Source organism: Anabrus simplex, chromosome 2 (genome assembly GCF_040414725.1).
Source record: "Anabrus simplex isolate iqAnaSimp1 chromosome 2, ASM4041472v1, whole genome shotgun sequence".
Lineage (NCBI taxonomy): Eukaryota > Metazoa > Arthropoda > Insecta > Orthoptera > Tettigoniidae > Anabrus > Anabrus simplex.
In genome coordinates, this window is record NC_090266.1 from 999,709,072 (window position 1) to 999,727,386 (window position 18,315).

The 18,315-nt window shown below is 37.6% G+C and overlaps 1 long non-coding RNA gene across 2 annotated transcripts; it reads left to right on the top strand.

Moving 5' to 3' along the window:
* The first annotated feature begins 10,367 nt into the window (after positions 1 to 10,367).
* On the top strand, positions 10,368 to 15,468 carry LOC136864622 (uncharacterized). 2 transcript variants are annotated; one of them, XR_010859342.2, is made up of 5 exons: positions 10,368 to 12,866; positions 13,892 to 13,951; positions 14,342 to 14,493; positions 14,941 to 15,003; positions 15,174 to 15,468. It is a non-coding gene; the product is annotated as an uncharacterized lncRNA (long non-coding RNA). The 2 variants fall into 2 exon arrangements; XR_010859341.2 differs by having other exon boundaries at positions 10,368 to 13,951.
* The last annotated feature ends 2,847 nt before the right edge of the window (positions 15,469 to 18,315 follow it).

Here is an 18,315-nt window from a genome sequence, read left to right on the forward strand (position 1 = left end):
TCCCATCATATTTCACAATTTTATGTGTACTTGTATTATTATGCAAACTATGATCCTAAGCATGTACTATGATCCATTGGAACTACTTTCCTATTAATGTCTTACATTTTACGGCACACTCATGTTATTATGGAACTTGTTATAATCATTATACATTCTAAGTATGCGCTATGATCCCTTTGATCAACTTTTCTCACGTCTTATCTTAACAAATTTTCTTGTAACCTATTTCTTCTAAAAAAAATGTACTTGGAGTTGTTCATAGTGTTCTTCCTCTATATCACATATTTATCCATCAGTGCATTTATTTAGCACGTGTTTACCCTTAGGGTTGCTGTTAGGTTTACTTATTATATTTGGAAAATCTATTATTCATCAAAAAGTTTTAAATTTGTTAATTAGCAGTCATGTTTTCAGAATTCATTTATATCATAAATTACCTGATATCTATTTGTAAATTCCATTCTCATTGTACAGATTTTTCAATTTGTAGTCTATTCCTCCTGAATTGTTTATGATCTGAGTAAATATACAATTATTTGTACATTCCATGTTCTCAGTCTTGCTAAACATTAATTCATCTCTATTTCTACTGTATAGTTTTTTATATTTATAATAAATATATAGTCCTTCCAATTGTCTTTGCTAGAGTATATATTGTTATTTTTCCGCTGGTTCAAAAAAAAAAAAAAAAAAAAAGAAATAAATAAATATATATGTTATTTTGAAAACCCTATTATCTTTTATTCACCCGTATGCTTATCGGTCCTGACGGTCCTCTTTTTCTGAGCCCCTCTTACTATTTCACTGTGCACTGATATACATTCACTGGGACTTTATTGATAATTAGTCTTCGTTTACATTAGCGTCACCTCCTTGGTCGTTTACACATACCACATATCACATATCACTAAAATTAAGACGTAACAATTGGTAGCAGAGTATTTCTGACCTTGTAACTCTTGTATGATTGTCATCTGTTCCTTTACTTCCCTTTTTGTAGATTCATTCTCACTATAGTTATTTTCTTTGAAAAATTTATTTATCAGGGCACATTTTTCTGACAATTTTGTACATCTTTTAGATTTGTCTACCTCCAATATTGCTCTGCCACAGACTCAATCTCTACCAAATTTTAACGTCCCTAATTTCGGAGATGCTTCAAAGTTAGAAATGACCGATTCACTCTCTATTTATGAACAGTTCGAGCTTCCCGCTAATCACTCAAGTCCTGTATCTAATGAAACAGAAGCACTTCCTAAAATACATGCTAAGCAACCTGACCCTGAACATCAATATCAGGAAATACATTTTCCTCCTACTTCTGTAACCGAGCTCGATAGCTGCAGTTGCTTAAGTGCGACCAGTATCCAGTATTTGGGAAATAGTGGGTTCGAACCCCACTGTCGGCAGCCCTGAAGATGGTTTTCCGTGGTTTTCCATTTCCACACCAGGCAAATGCTGGGGCACCTTAATTAAGGCCACGGATGCTTCCTTCCCACTCTTAGCCCTTTCCTATCCCATCGTCACCATAAGACCTATCTGTGACGGTGCAACGTAAAGCAGCTTGCAAAAAAAAAAAAAAAAAAAAAAAATTGCCTACTTCTGTACCTCAACCTGACATTTCTTTAGGTCTTCCAAATACAGCCTTACACCATTCTCTTAACTTTCACATAATAAAACAAGCTCTTCTTCAAGTCCCACAATTAACTGCCACTGATCCTACAAGTTTAACCTTATGGTTATTTTCTGCTCATAAATTTTTGCAAACTCGCTTAGCTCCATTTCCTCAACTTCTTACCTTATTGCACTCTAAGATTTCTACATATTTAGGCAAATTTTGGTTAGAGAATATGCACTGTTTTCAATTCTGAGAAGATTTGAGAGATTCCCTTCATAGACACTTCCTTCCTTATGAAATCCATCACAGTTTGAGTCTGGAATTTATTCATAGGCATCAGCGTCCTTATGAATCTACTTATGAATTTCTCGATACTATAATTGCTTTTACAGATATATTGGCAATTGCTAATCATCCATCTGAACTAATTTCTATTGTACAATTTTATGCCTCTCCTTCCTTCCGCCAAATAATTAACCCCTTTGCCCCGCCTACCTCTATTGCACGTGGAAGTCCGTCGAAAGGTAAAAAAGTAAGATGGACACACGCTGGAAGAAGAAAGTAAACGAAGCAGAAAAGCCGTTCTACAGAATCGCAGGTGTGTTCCAGGAGGAGAGGTTAAAAGAAAGGAAGGGGAGGGTGGACAGGGATAATGGAGTGCTCCAAAAAAGGGGGGGAACAAGAGTACATAATAATTATTTACAAAATTGTGATATTAATATGATCCCAAGGATATCTTAAATATAAAGAAAAAGGGCACGAGTGAATGAAAGAGTGAGGCAGAATTGAGAAGATAGTAAAAAAGAGTGAGCACAGTGAGAAATGAGGCTTGAGATATAGAGACATAAACATGTTAAGATACATATAATGTAAGTTGAGAAAGGTGAGCTCGCTTTACATCAAAAGGCACCAATAGGGAAAATGCATCATTTTCAAAAATATTTTTTTTGAAAAGTACACCAATGAAATAGTACGTAAATGTATTACATTGTGGTAAGTTGCCTTGTTTTCTACCATTAAAAAAATATTTAATAGTGCCTTTCCATAAGGCGAGTGAAACAGCCTCTGACGTAAGCGGCGCGCTGTGACATCACGATCCAGTACCGCATGCAGCTCGACCAGCCGTTGTGCATCAGCCGTTGCTAAAAACCGATATTTTATTATTCATGATCGCAAATAACTTCGAAATGACAGAAGAAAGGTTCAAAACAGCACAGTCAGACAATCTACCAGGTGTAGATGTCATCATTCTTGTAAAATAGTGACTTTTGTGGCTGCAGAAATTGGCGGATAAAAAGCAAGTTTGTAAGTGGCATCTTTTATATACGTGCAATGTACTGTAACCCATAGTATTAGGATAACAACGAACCTGGATAGATATCACATCACTTTCAACATTTCCTTCTAGACTGATTCCCATATTAAAGAATAACATTACATTTTCCGGCTTTCAGCATTAGTAAAGTAAGAAATCGGATTTCAGCACTAATATAAACATATAGGTAGCATTATAGTACTAGTCCGCCTCTGTGGTGTAGTGGTTAATGTGTGCCACTCCCGGAGGCCCGGTTTCGATTCCCGGCTCTGCCATGAAACATGAAATCAAATAGTACGAGGGCTGGAACGGGGTCTACTCAGCCTCGGGAGGTCAACTGAGTAGAGGGGTTTAGAATCCCACCTCAGCCATCCTCGAAGTGGTTTTTCGTATTTTCCCACCTCTCCTCTAGGCACCTAAGGCCACGGCTGTTTCCTTCCCTCTTCCTTGTCTATTCCTTCCAATCCTCCCATCCTCCAACAAGGCCCCTGTTGAGCACAGCAGGTGAGGCCACCTGGGTGAGGTAATGGCCCTCCTCACCAGTTTCATCACCATACCCAAAGTCTCACGTTCCAGGACACTGCCCTTGAAGCAGTAGAGGTGAAATCCCTCGCTGAGTCCGAGAGATAACCAACCCTGAAGGATAAACTGATTAAGAAAGAAGGAAAGAAGGAAAGAAAGAAAGATCGTAGTACTATAGGGCTATAATCTATCATTCCCAAAAAATATATATATTTATGGTTGGGAAAACTGGCCTATCTACTTCTGGGGCCCATGAAAGAGAAACATTAAAAGTAAGTAAGTAAGTAATTCGTCTTTATTCGTGGCGAAGTTAGGGCTCAAGGCCCTCTCTTACACTTAACCACAATATTTAAAATAATTAACATACATACAGTAGAATATTTAAATACAACAATCGTTTAAAAAAATAATATAGTACTAATAGAAAATGTGGAGATTGTAATAAAAACCATTATAGAATGTACAACACGACAATGTAAATGTACATGATAATAAATATAAAACTAACACTAGTGATAATAAGAGACGTAAACCCAGTAAAAACCTATAACTAACGAATATAATTCTACTTTTTATGAAAATATGCTCATTCACGCACTCATTCACACTACACACATCGAAAAGTCAGCTAGAAGTATTCAGAAAGTGATTTCGGCAATCCATCTTAAATCTCCTACGAGAACGCAAATCCCTAATGGTAGCAGGTAGGGTATTCCATAGCCTCGCGGCAGTGACTACAAAGGAGCGGTTGTAGGTCCTGGAGTGACTGAGAGATATTGTTAAACAGGAGCCAGATCGTGTATCGTGGTTATGATAGGAGGAGAGGTAATTAAATTTTGAAGAGAGATAATTCGGTACACCTGTGTTTAGAACTCCATGCAGAAGGGACAACATGTGGAGACTGCGACGCTCATGAACACGAAGCCATGACAACTCCCTGTAATAAGGTGAAATTTGAGAACCATATCGCAGCTTAAATATGAATCGAATACAGGTGTTTAAACTCCGTTCAAGCATCTTGTTACTGTCATGAGATATGTCCGTAAGTACAGTGTCGCAGTAGTCTAGGATTGGTAAGATTAGAGATTTTACCAGTTGTATTTTGAGATGTTTTGGAAATATAGTAGAGTAGCGTTTGAGAGGAAAAAGGGATTTCTGCACTTTACGGCATGTATTTGTCACTTGCTCAGTCCAATTTAGTGTCAACGCCTAAGTTTCTTACTGACATACAATAGGGCACGGCAGTATTATTTAAAATAATTGGGGGTACATGTCTATTTTTTAACAAGTTAAGGTTTCTTTTGGTACCAAATATAATAGCCTGAGTTTTGTTAGGATTTATTAACAAGCTGTTATTTTTCGCATAGTCATTCAGTCGTCGTAAGTCAAAATTTACTCTGTCAATGGCTACATCTATGTTTTGTGGATATGAGTGATATTAAATCTGAAGGTCATCTGCATAGATATGGTACTTGCTATATTTCAATGCGTCTCCTATGTCATTCACACTAACAACAAATATAAGTGGGCCCAAAACCGACCCCTGCGGGACACCTATTGACTTGTTGTGCCATCCTGAGTATATTGTTCCCACTGATACTCGCTGCCGGCGATCAGTGAGGTAGGAGCTAAAAAATTTAAGAGATGTCATATTAAAGTTGAGACTACGGAGTTTCAGCAGTAGTAACCCGGGGCTAACTGTGTCAAAGGCGCTGCTTAGGTCTAGTAGTGTTGCTACAGTCACATATCGTTGGTCTATCGCTTGTCTGATGTCGTCCATAACTCGCAGTAATGCTGTCGCGGTACTATGTCCTTTTTTAAAGCCGGATTGAAAAGGATCAAGGAGGGAATTTTGGGTCAGGTATACAGTGATTTGTGCATGAATCAGGCGTTCGAGTGCGTTTGCGAGGGGTGGCAGGATGGACGCAGGGCGGTAATCTGATGGAGAATCCAAGGTATTGTTTTTCGGGATAGGCGTCTTTCCAAACGTTCGGGAATACTCCATTGGTCAGGCAGTAGTTGAATATGTGAGTCAGTATTGGTAGTACAGCCCCAATGATGTTTTTAATTAATTTTATCGAGATACCGTCATTACCTGTCGCATCAGAAGTGATAGAGTACAGCACATGTTTAACTTCATTTGCGCTAACGGCGTGGAAAGAGAACTGGTCGCGCTCAGAACAGCATGCTAAGTTTGTGGGATTAGCCGGTAATGGAACTGGTCAGACTTTAGGCTGAGAAAAGTAATCATTTAAGGTATCTAGAGATATGGTGGGAATGTGCTCTTCTATGGCTTTGCCTATGCCAAAAGATCGTAACTTCTTCCAGGTTTGGTTTAAATTATTATTTCCTGCTAACTGTTGAAAGTAGTGGCATTTACTGTTTCTAATTAGCTGTTTAACTTTGTTTCTAAGTATCCTGTATTGCTCAAAGTCATCTTTGTCACGTGTTCGTCTGAATTGTCTGTACCAACGGTCACGGCTGGCCATAACAGATCTTATCTCGGTCGTCAGCCAGGGAGAAGGTTACCTGCCTCTCCAGAGCATGTTTGTCATACAAGTTCAGCACTAATGAGTTGAATCTGTTGACCTTTGAGTCAATGTCATGAAAATTACGTATGTCATCCCACAGTAAGTTATATGCGTCATTGCATAGGTCATCTAATTCAATATGTTTTAAGTCTCTTAAAATAACGTAGCGTGCTTTATACTTCGGTCCTCGGATAGAGTAACATAAGTACAATAAGTCGTGAGTTGAAATCCCAGGGGCTGGTATCTGTCCGTGCTTAATGACTTTCTTGGGTTGATTTGAAATTATAAGGTCAATTAAAGTGTGAGTTGAGTGGTCAGGGTAGTAGACATGGTTCGTAGCGTTAAGTGGTAGGATTTCCATGTTCAGAGCATGGAATATGTGACACAACTTATCCGATTCACTGGTTTGTTTTAACAAGTCAGTATTAAAATCCCCCATGACTACGACATCTTCGTAGACCGAGATAAGATCAGTTAAAGCTGCTTCGAATTCCTCCATTTGTCTAATATTAGGTGGCTTATATACAATTCCTATTAATATTTTCTTATTACAGTCAAGTTCAACAAACATATACTCAGGTCGCAGGGGGAGGCTTGGGTCTGAGGTGCAGATAATCTTACATTTTAAATCATTCCTGTAATAAAAGGCTACTCCACCACCTCGTCTGTCAGTACGGTCATGTCGTAAGAGCGAGTATCCGTCGAGATTTACAGCACATGACGGCAAATCTCCACGTAACCAGCTTTCTGATATGCCAATACAATGCACCTTATTATTTTCGAAAATTGCCTGTAGTTCTTCCAGGAGAGCTGCAATGGATAGTGAATTTAGGTGACAACACAAGAGAGCTCTTGGGTGATTCATCAGCTGTCTCCTTAGAATGGATCCCGTTGCCTCAGGGTATGGGAGGGGTGAGGGTTGAGTTAAGAAGGGAGGTGAGGAATGCGGGTCGTTGACACAAGGGATAGATTCGTCTACCAACATAACAGGAAAACTAATAGTAGGTACATGAAATAAGATGAGCTTACCTGAGAACAGCACTGAATACATCCACTGACTATTACATGCACACACTCACTCACACACAAACGTAAACTACTGAAAACATACATAATAAAACTGAACAGTCCACTCGTTCATCCTACACAGTTAAGGCATTTAGTTGCACAGTCGTGCATATTTGAAACTTTGTGTTATCTTTCAAAACACATATTCTCCCGTCCTGAGTCCAACAGTTTCTTGGTCCCCAGAAGTCCCTGGCACGATTTAATATACTTTTCCTCACACTTGTGAGGGACTCTGTGAGAAGAAGTCCACTCCCCTTGAGTGCACGCTTGGCTCGCCACACACGATCTCGGTCGTGATAGCGCAGGAATTTAATTATAATCGGGCAATTTCCTTGCGCAACCACTTGTGCAGATGTCCGGCTTCGGCGCCCCAGCCGTTCACAGCGGTCAACGTCATTAATTGAGAGTTCAATCGATAATTTATTTTTTATTATATCCAAAGACTTATTATACACATCTTCAGACGGTTCTTCCGGGACGCCGTGTAGCAGTAGGCAATTTCAGCGACTATATTGCTCTGCCTCATCTAACGCCTCATCCTGTTTCTGAATTCTGTCCTCAATCGCGCTTAGTTGTTTCTTCAGGTCACCAATTGCTGTTGTTACTTGCGACTTGAATGCCTGGAAATCGCCGTCCAGCGTTTGAAGCACAGTCGGAGGGTTGGCAGCACTTACAGCGGAGTCCAAGCGAGCTTGAAAGTCCTTCATCACTTCTTCAAATTCACTTATTTTCCTAGTTGCTTCTTTCAGAGCCATGTCGGGAGTGTAAAACTGAGACTTGTCAATTTATGTTCCACAACTATGCACAGATCAAACGCTTTCTGCAACTTATTATGCGAATCGAGTAGGGTGTTTACGGACTGAAATTACTCACTCATCACACTACGTCACACCGTCACATATAGGTCTTATGGCGACGATGGGACAGGAAAGGCCTAGGAATGGGAACGAAGCGGCCGTAGCCTTAGGTACAGCCTCAGCATATGCCTGGTGTGAAAATGGGCAACCACGGAAAACCATCTTCAGGGCTGCCGGCAGTGGGGTTCGAAACCCACTATCTCCGGAATGCGAGCTCACAGCTGCGCACTCCTAACCGCACGGCCAACTCGCCCGATATTTTTACCCTTCGGTTTATTGACTTGGCTTGTATAACCTAAAACTTAGGCTAAGTTGGATAATATTTTAAACACCAACATCACTATTTTCACCTGTGTGCAATTATGTTATTTATTTCATTAATATTATGATAATTATTATAATTGAGCATTGTTAACTTATAAGACCCCAACAGACAAGCATTGGTTTTGTGTAGAGTTATACATTTGTTAAATTCACGTTGTTTCCTTTCATGATGTACACGCTTATTCTTTGCTATATTATAGAGTATTTAGATATAGCCTAAATTTCTTTACAAATTAAGCTCTTCAATAAAGACATAAATAACTGTCGCACGCCAAGATAAATTGGTAGAATTAGAGCTGTCAAAATGGTTCATAACCCCTTTGATTTATTATCTTGACATGGATCACCCAAAACATAGGTTAGGTTTGGAGAATACTTTAATAATCAGCATTAATTAATGCACTGTTTATTACTTTCATATTCCAAGATGTAACTGAAGCATTTAAATAAAGCATCATACATTAAAATTTAAAGTTTTACCACTAGAACAGCTGACATGGAAAAGTGATTGAAAATTCAAACAAATTCATCTTATGTTAAAATCTTCAAAAAAATAAACTGTAGACTTTTCCGATATATCACCAGCATTTCTCAGGCTCGCCAAAATCCATTTCTCCCTAGTTTTAGCGTCTTTGGAACATTTATAAACAATTTGTTTGCGATGTGCTATTGCTCATCGGAACTCTATACCATTTATAAGTTTTCTGCCTCACTGTCTGTGCAGGATTCATTTTAAGTCTAAAATATACCACTCAGATTATAATTCAATGTATGGACCTCGAATTTAACCACACCAGACACTAACAAAAAGTAGAAATACGCGAAGTGTATCCTGCTTCTCACAGCACACTATATGTTATTTCGTCTGACAATTCAGTCAACCTGTACGATGACGTCAGACCAATGAGATCGCGTACATGCGTCACGTGACAGTTTCGTACATTGATTTAGATTTTTATCATGTTTGGAGTTATTATTTATACATTCTGATCACATTTTTGAAATCTGCATGAAATTTTGAATCAGATTAGCATATTTTTAATTAAAACACCGGATCATGCATGTTCCCAAAAGCAAAATGGCATTGATCGGAGTTGGGAGAGCGATCAGACGATATGGCCTAGTCCAAGAAAGAGAAAGCTTAGCAGAAATATTGTCCGGCGCATAGCTCTGAGGGTGGGCTTGTAACAAGACCAAATCACGACTTTAAATTTAGACTGAACATGATGATGATCATAACAAGTCTGGTGAATTTTCTGCGTGGCATACAAATTCTGAAGGGCAGTCTGCCATAGAGGCTTAAAGGAATGGGAAGGTTGATCAGACAGAAGGGAGGAATGGTTCCAACTCAAAGATAATGGAGAATTCAACTCCTGACCTAAAAATAATAGAGCAGGGGAATAATGTGTGGATTCATTAAGGGAAGACTTAAATGCTAGTGCTAAAGATGGTAATAAAGTATCCCATTGTTTATGATTATCATGATGAAAAATGGAAAGAGCTATCTTTAAGTTACAGTGATAACGTTCAACCATATTTGCTTGAGGATGGTATGGGGTGGTAGTTACCTATTTAATGCCTAAAGAGAAACAGACATCATAAAACAGTTTGGATGTGAAAATTATCGGAGACCAAGTTCTTTGGAATTCCCATGAGAGGAAACACGCGTGTGGTAAGAACATTGACCAACATTCTTGAAGAAATGTTACCTAGGGGGTGAAGCATGAGAAATTTAGAGAAACCATCCAAAATGGTGAAGATGTATGAATTGCCGTGAGATGATTTGGTGATCGGACCGACAATATCAATATAAAAGGTCTCCGCAGGGTAAGAAGTTGAGAGGCGGCATGTGTCCCCTATGGTAAAGAATTACGGTGCTTAGCTACTTGGCAGAGGTGGCAGTGATGAACGAAATCATAGATGGTTCTCCGCATGTGAGGCCAAGAAAATAAAGATGATATACGTGAATAGGTTTTGGCCATGCCAAAATGTCCACCTACAAGGGAAGAGTGGTAATAATGCAAGATCATGGCATGTAGGGCTTTGGGTAGAACCACCTTGGGAATAGATCGAGGATTTGGTTTAAAAACAATTAAACCTTTACTGATGCAAAAAGGACCTTTGTATTGAGGGTCAGAAATAGAATTACTTAATTGTTGACAATAAGGATCAGTGGCTTGATAAGAAAGACAAGATTCAAATGAAGTAGGGAATTGAGTCAAAGATGATATGGTATTAACACAAAATGTAGAAAGATTGGAATCAGAAACAAGGGGATCAGTATGAAGATCATGAGGGTGTGAATCTGTGGGCGAGTCAAAAAGGTGGGAAAGAGCAGCCGCAATGGGATTATCATTACCAGCAACGAACTGTAATGAAAATTTAAATCTGGTAAGGCGCAGTAGCCAGCGACCGGTACGTCCAATTTTGGGGGCATGGTTTAACAGTCAGGTAAGAGCTTGATTATCAGGCTTGACTATGAACGCTTTATGCTCTAAAAAAATGAGAGAAATGTTCGAGATCAAAATTAAAGCTAGGGCTTCACGCTCATAAGTGGAATATTGTCGCTCATTAGGAGAGAGAAGATGACTGAAAAAGGCTATGGGTAAAATATTACCATCCTTCACTTGATGGAGAGCACCTCCAATGGCGATGTTTGAAGCGTCAGTGTGAACTTCAAAGGGTAGTGTGAAAATCTGGAAATTGTAAAATAGGATCTTGTACAAGGAGTGATTTCAAGTTATCAAAAGCAGATTGCTGTGGTTCCAACCACCGAAATTTTATCCCTTTACGTTTTAAATAATTGAGCGGTTCAGTGATTTGGGAATCAGAGGGAATAAACTTATTATAAAATGCAGTCATGCCAAGAAAGGCACGAAGCTGTCTAATATTTCTGGGGGGAGGAATATGATTTATAGCAGCGACACGCTCAGGGTCAACGGAGATACCTTGGCTGTACAAAATGTGTCTGAGAAATTTAATGGAAGGATGCGCCAGAAATATTTTTGCAGGATTGACAGTAAGATTAGCTGCCCTTAACCCTATAATGCCCGGCGTGACAAATTTGTCACACGACTTTCAGATGCTATCAGAGGCTATAATACACCTCTTTTATTCTTAATGCCCAGTGTAGTACATTTGTCACAGAATCGTGAACACACTCTGGTGGATATTTTCCTCAACTGTGGTCCGGGAAGAATAAAAGAGATATATTATAGCTTCTGATAGCATCTGAAAGTCGTGTGACAAATTTGTCACGCCGGGCATTATAGGGTTAATCATGACAATACTTCAGTCATGTGTTGTATATGGGTAGAAAAATCAGGGCTAAATATAAGCAGATAATCAATATATGGGTAAATGAACTTATACTTAATGTCCAAAAATAACGAATCCACTAATCTTTGCATAATTTGAGAACCTAAATTCAAACCAAAGGGGAGTTTTGTGAATTCAAACAATCCGTTAGGAGTTATAAAGGCGGTACATGTACGACTAGCAAAATCAAGGGGAATTTGATGAAAAGCAGAGTTTAGGTCAAAAATGGAGAAATATTTAGAATTAGAAAAATATTGAAAGTCTGTATGAAAGTTTGGGATTGGGTAAGTGTCGTATACTATCTTACTGTTGAGTTTTCTGTAATCCACGACCAAGCGTGAAGAACCATCGGGTTTGTCCACTAAAAATGTGGGGGAGACATAATTAGAAGAAGAGGGAACAATGGTTCCTTCAGCTAACATTTTGTCAAGTGTCTGGTTAAGGCCCGGTTTCACAGTTTGAGTTTAAGCCGAAGCTTTAGTAAGCCACGCATGCCGCTTAAGCAAGGCTTACGCTTTGGCTTAAACACAACGAGTTTCACAGTAGGGGGACGATGTGCAGCTTTACTAAGCTGAACATCTCCGAAGTTGGTAATGCTTGCGCATGCGCAATGATTCAGTTCTCACCTTTGTTTACATCCGTAGCCTATGATTGATTGACTTGTAGGTTATACATCGTTTATCAGCCAAGATAATTGAGAAAAATGAACGGAAAATGTGATTCTAATAAGCGTACTGCAAACTTCAGTTCGCAAGAAGTTTGCATTTTATTGAGATTGTAAAAAATTATCAGCATATAATAGAATGTAAACTATCAGATAAATTATTGTGGAATAGGAAAGCTCAAACGTGGAACAAAATTGCGGATACATTTAATGCCAGGAGTTGTGCAGTGCATAGAGATGCTAATGTGCTAAAAAAAGAAGTATGAAAATATGAAAAAAATCACCAAAAAGAAGTATGCGGACGAAAAATGTGCTCTTTGAGGTACAGGTGGTGGTCCAAGTAAGCCATCGCTAATAACACCAGTCGACGAAAAACTGAAAGAGTTATTTGGTGTTCAAACTAATGGGTTTGTTTCAGTTTATGACTGTGACGACATTAATGTAGTGCAGAGTAAGTAGGCATATATTCCATTTTCTTTCATTTTGTTATATAGGTTAGGCTATTGCATGTTAAATGGAAGTAGGCATTGGATTTAAGTGGCTCGATACTATTGAAATATTATCCATATTTCTCTGTTAATTTCAGATTCGAGTGATATTGCTATTGCTGGTTGCAGCTACAATGAGAAAGATAGCTGTGTGTCAGGTCAGTAACTGATTTTTTGTTTTTACAATTTGCTTTACATTGCACCGACACAAATAGATCTTATGGCGACTAATTTATTTTGTAGAGTGAAGATCAGTGTTCTATTTTCTGTGTAAGAGGCTTCATTCATTTCATTTAAACCTTGATATTAATCCTTCAGTAGTTTTTTTTATTCTAGTTTCCCATACATTTATATAATTGTATCTCATTTTACTATCTTGTAGGCTAATGATTCCTTCACAAAAATTTCCGTATCTGTATTTCATCTTACATGGTGTGTCATTTCCTAACTGGATCATTGCTGATTTGTTTGTTGTAATATACAATTATTATATACTCCAACCTAGGATTCATTCATTCACCACTGATCTGCAGTTAGGACGGTCGCCCAAGTGGTAGATTCCCTGTCAGTTCTTTACCTATTTTTTTCTGAAATGATTTCGAAAAAGTCCTCCTCTGTAGTGTAGTGGTCCTGGAGCGTGATTATCTGCCACCTCAGCCATCCTCAAAGTGTTTTTTCTGTGGTTTCTCACTTCTCTTCCAGGCAAATGCCGGGATGGTCACGGCCGCCACTTCCTACCCACTTCCTTGCCTATCCCTTCTAATCTTCCCATCCCTCTGCCAGGCCTCCATTCAGCATAGCAGATGAGGCCGCCAGGGCAAGGTACTAGTCCTCCCCGGTTGTATCCCTTGACCCAAAGTATCACGCTCCAGGACACTGCCCTTGAAGCGGTAGAGGTGGGATTCCTTGCTGAGTCCGAGGGCAAAACCAACCCTGGTGGGTAAACGGATTAAGAAAGAAAGAAGGATTTCAAAAAAGTTGGTGATTTCACTTACTCCACCCTAGCTTACCTTACTTGAATCTTCTTTCCCATAGACTGGCAGTCTTTCGTATATAGTTTCTGGTTCGTATTTGCGATTCATTGAGTTATGGTGGTAAGCCTAAATAAATATAATGTGTCCGAATATTTAAAAAGCTAAATGTTTTTCACTGTGCTGCTCTAATTCATATATTAATATTTCAGGTTCCAGTGATAATGCTATTGCAGAATGTAATAACACTGGGAAAGACAGCAGCTTATCAGGTCAGTAATTGTTCTGTGAAGTGAATCATATGTATAGAGGGATTGCTTTATTTGTCATGAACATATCAAAGGTATAGGTAATGAGAGTTATAATATTGTACAAGAATGCATTATTCAAATTTTAAAATGATTTTAATTGCTTGAAATTTGTAGTACTGGCACTCTGACCAGTTTTCAGTATTACATCTGTAAAGGGCTTTTTTTTTTAACTGTGCCATCAATGTTGAGGCAACCCATATCATTGTGCTGTTCAGTTACCCAGATGATGCCTTTTAATTGTTTGTTAGAAATATGTAAAGAAAAAAAACTTTTATAGTGGCACATATAGCAATCTATGAAACCTTTAAAGTTTGTTAGATTTTTTTTTCTCATAATTATTCATTATTTTAGGAACTCCCAGCAATGACTGGAGTAAATATGTGCCAGCTATATTGAGGCAATCAATATCAGAAGAACTGAGATTTGTAGTGATGATGATGATGATGATGATGATGATGATGATGATGATGGGAATGATTTATTTCCTCAACCTACTGTTTGTGGTGAGTCTGTACATACTGTTAGCATGCTTATTTCTCTGATAGGTAAATACCAGTTTTTAGTTTTTTATCATGACCAATTGAATAAACAAGAACATGTATGAATGTTAAATAATATACGTACTATTTCATAGTTGCAGCATATTAGGTGAATAATTATTCATACATGTGCTGTATTGTTAAGTTCCATGCATTTTAAGAATGGGTTACTTATTTCTACCATTAGGTTTGTTTGGTTTTCATGTAATAATTCACACACCTCTTGACAAACTAAATTTATATTCCTACCTATTTCTTCAAAAATGGTGTGCATATGGGAATGTATAATAAGCTGATAAGACACATGATAATGTTTGCTGGCTTAGAATGCATATTTAGGTATGTGGGAATGAATGTTTGTAAAGCACTAAAGTAAATTTTGAAGGATGATGAAAAACATTTATTTTATAGGTACGACAACATCACTGGATGTCAAGAAGACAAATCAGAACAATACAACTAAGAAAAATACAGGTATTTTTATTTAAACTGTTAATGATTAAATGCAGAACACAGAAGAATGTGTTCCAGTTAGTACTTCCAAACAATGTGCCAGGCTAGATTTTCTCATGTTTTGTAGTAATGTACATTACCTACCGGTAAAATTAACAGTATTTTTTTAATGTGTGGTACTATACTTGCAGGTAAAGTCAAAGACTCTACTGGGCGATTAATGACCAGTGAAAAGTGGGATCGACTGGCAGAAGCAAAGTTGAAACTTGTCCAGTTACAAACCACTCTTCTTCAAAAAGAACATGAATTAAAAATCAAGCAAATGAATGAACAGCATGATTTGATACTGCAGAGTCATGCACTGAAAATGAAACAACATGAAGATGAACACAATTTAGTGAAGGAAAAGTTAAAATTAGAGATAGAAATATTTTTTAAAAATCTGTAATATTTTTATTTATCTATGAAGTATATATGTACATTACATTCTTGGCAATTAAAACATGTTTTTAACCTTGAATTTGTCTTAAATTTTTGAAATGGTCATATTTAATTGCATTTCTTACAGAGTTATTGAAATTCTGAGTTTCCCTAGCATTAGGTACATTATTCACAACATGAACTGCATTTTCAATATGTGGCTCCAACACTGGTAAGTTCATGTCATTATTAAGGCAGCATATATTGTGTAGTACAGCTGTTGCTACCACTATACTATGAACTTCGTTATGATGAAGTCGTATGCCTGTGGAGAGTATTGGGAATCTTCTTTTCTATACACCATAACTCCTTTCTACACAGTTTTTGGTTCGAATTTGTGATTCGTTAAACAATTGTTCTTCAGGTGAATCAGGTGCAGCTAGTGGCGTCATCAAATATGGCCTGTTTGGGTAGCCGCTGTCTGCAATGATTAGACTACCATCATCGATAACACCACTCTCAAATCGAGCTCTTAGAACAGAATTGTTGAATATAGTAGAATCATGTGTTGAACCAGGCCATCGAGCAACAATGTCAGTGATCTTTAAGTCAGGATCACACAGAGTCTGAACATTCATGGAAAAAAATCCTTTCCTGTTTCGGAAAATCTCTGCGTTCTCTCCTCCTAAAATGAGATAATGACAAGTGGTAGTTAATATGTCAGAGTACAAGAATGTAAGTTGCATGCAGTAGTAATAAAAATTCAGAAAGGTTACATGCACAAATTTCCCATCAACAGATAGAAAGCTAAGCTACCTGCTTTTGTATCTAACCTAAACTTCTTCATAAAATCATTCACCCTTTAAGGTGACCTGGATGTGAATCTGTATGTTTATTGGCTTATTTCTGAAGACCCATATCCATGAAATTAATGGTATTTGTTCCACAACTACCCGGCATTGCTCACATTTCAATACTATTTAGGACAATATCCACATGTACTATGAATATTATATCTCCCATAGTTCATCAATCAGGATCAGAAGAGTAAGAATTGGAAATTCAAATTTCTGCATCAACTTTAGATAAAATTTTGAAAGAAGACATTAATTTATCAGCCATAATTCTTCTTATGCAAGTTAATAACACTATTACCTGAAATAAAGACTTACAATTGTATCCAAATATTTATTGTACCTTACTAAATAGGTTCTCAAAAAATAATTTTTTCCTTCAAGAAGTTGGAGAGGGTGAGTACCATGTAACTAATATTTTGGGGAAATTTATAACTACTATAAGCCTCTACTGTAGCCATTAGGGTTTTAAAGAAGAGTGCTGAGTTTTCTTGCACAAGATCTTACAGTTCCAGAGGAAACTGAACCTAAAAATTGAAAAACATTACTTTCGGTGAAGCTCAAAGCAGACACTTCATGATGTTCAACTCACTCTTATCTGTTTTAAAATTTTCCAGCTCCATATTCACTTTCATCCTATTTTGGTTAAATTGGTTTTAATAGCCTTTGTGGCTATATTGCTTTCCAGTGGCCACAGCTTTTTTGGTACAAGACAAAAACTAGGTATTTAACTTGTAATGATAAATGACAGATGAGAGGGATTGGCATGGGTTCCACCATATTTTAAAAAAATAAACTTTTGTTGTGCTACCCCATACATATTACATATCTATGAGTTCAGGAAAACTCAATCTGTACACAGAAGTGAAAAACCAAAATATTACTTTTTGATGAATTTTTCATATCCAGGTTCCCTTAAGACAGTCTTCCATACATGAGTGCAACCTTGAAAATGAAAACCCAGCCTTGGAGTTTAAAATTTAACTGTTTAAACTTAATCTACACATTGGTGTAGCCTTCCTGGAGCTGTCGAGCTGAGCACAACATAAGCTCATCATAACAGGAAAAGGTCAGTTACATACCATAGGCCTACAAATACAGAATGGATACATGCACGAGTACTCATCCTAGCGTAGAAAGGTAAGGTTATTCATGCACTCTATTACACACGTTTACCACAGGCTTCAGTGCATGCATGCAGCATTTCAACTGAAATGTTAAACTCCAACGTTAGGTTCTAAGCGGGGAAGTTGAATGTGTACATCAGTGTATCCAATCTGCAACTGTTCACCTTAGCACAACAAAACCTCAAAGCTAGGAGTGACACAAAATTTATTTGTACAGAGAAAAGATAATAATAATAATAATAATAATAATAATAATAATAAAAATAAAAATACATACATACATACATACATACCTGGTGATACAATTCTGACATGAGTGCAGTCTAGAGCTCCGATGACACGAGGAAATCTGGCTATTTTATAAAACTGTTCCCTCAATTTAATTCTTTCTTCCCGAGTGGCAGGGAACTTATTAAATCTATCCCTTAGCAGATCAATGTAGTGTGAAACAACTTGGACAACTCTGCATTCTGTCGATTTCGACGCGCCACAGAAATCGCCGACCGTAATTAACATACTGCCACTTGCATATAACCTCAATGCTAAGAGGAGGATTGTTTCGGGTGAGAGGGCTTTGTTGCTGAAATATAAAGTAATATGTTGGTTATGTGATGACGTGAATGCGATAAAAGCATGAATTGCAAATGTAATATGATACATATACGGTATATATTAATTAATAGGTCTATTATATTTGTATATATTATATACCGTAGGTACTTACCAGTCGGTTTTATGTTTAATAGCATCACCAATCATTTCTAGTACCATCATTGCTGACTCTTTACTTAACCGAAATCTGTCGTAGAATTCTCTGTCATTCCACACATGAAAATGATTTGGACGCGTTCTAAATATTCATGGTCTTGGTCTTCTATGCTGCATATGAGCTAAAATAATTTGCATTTCCTCGTCATCAAAGTCGTCTTCTT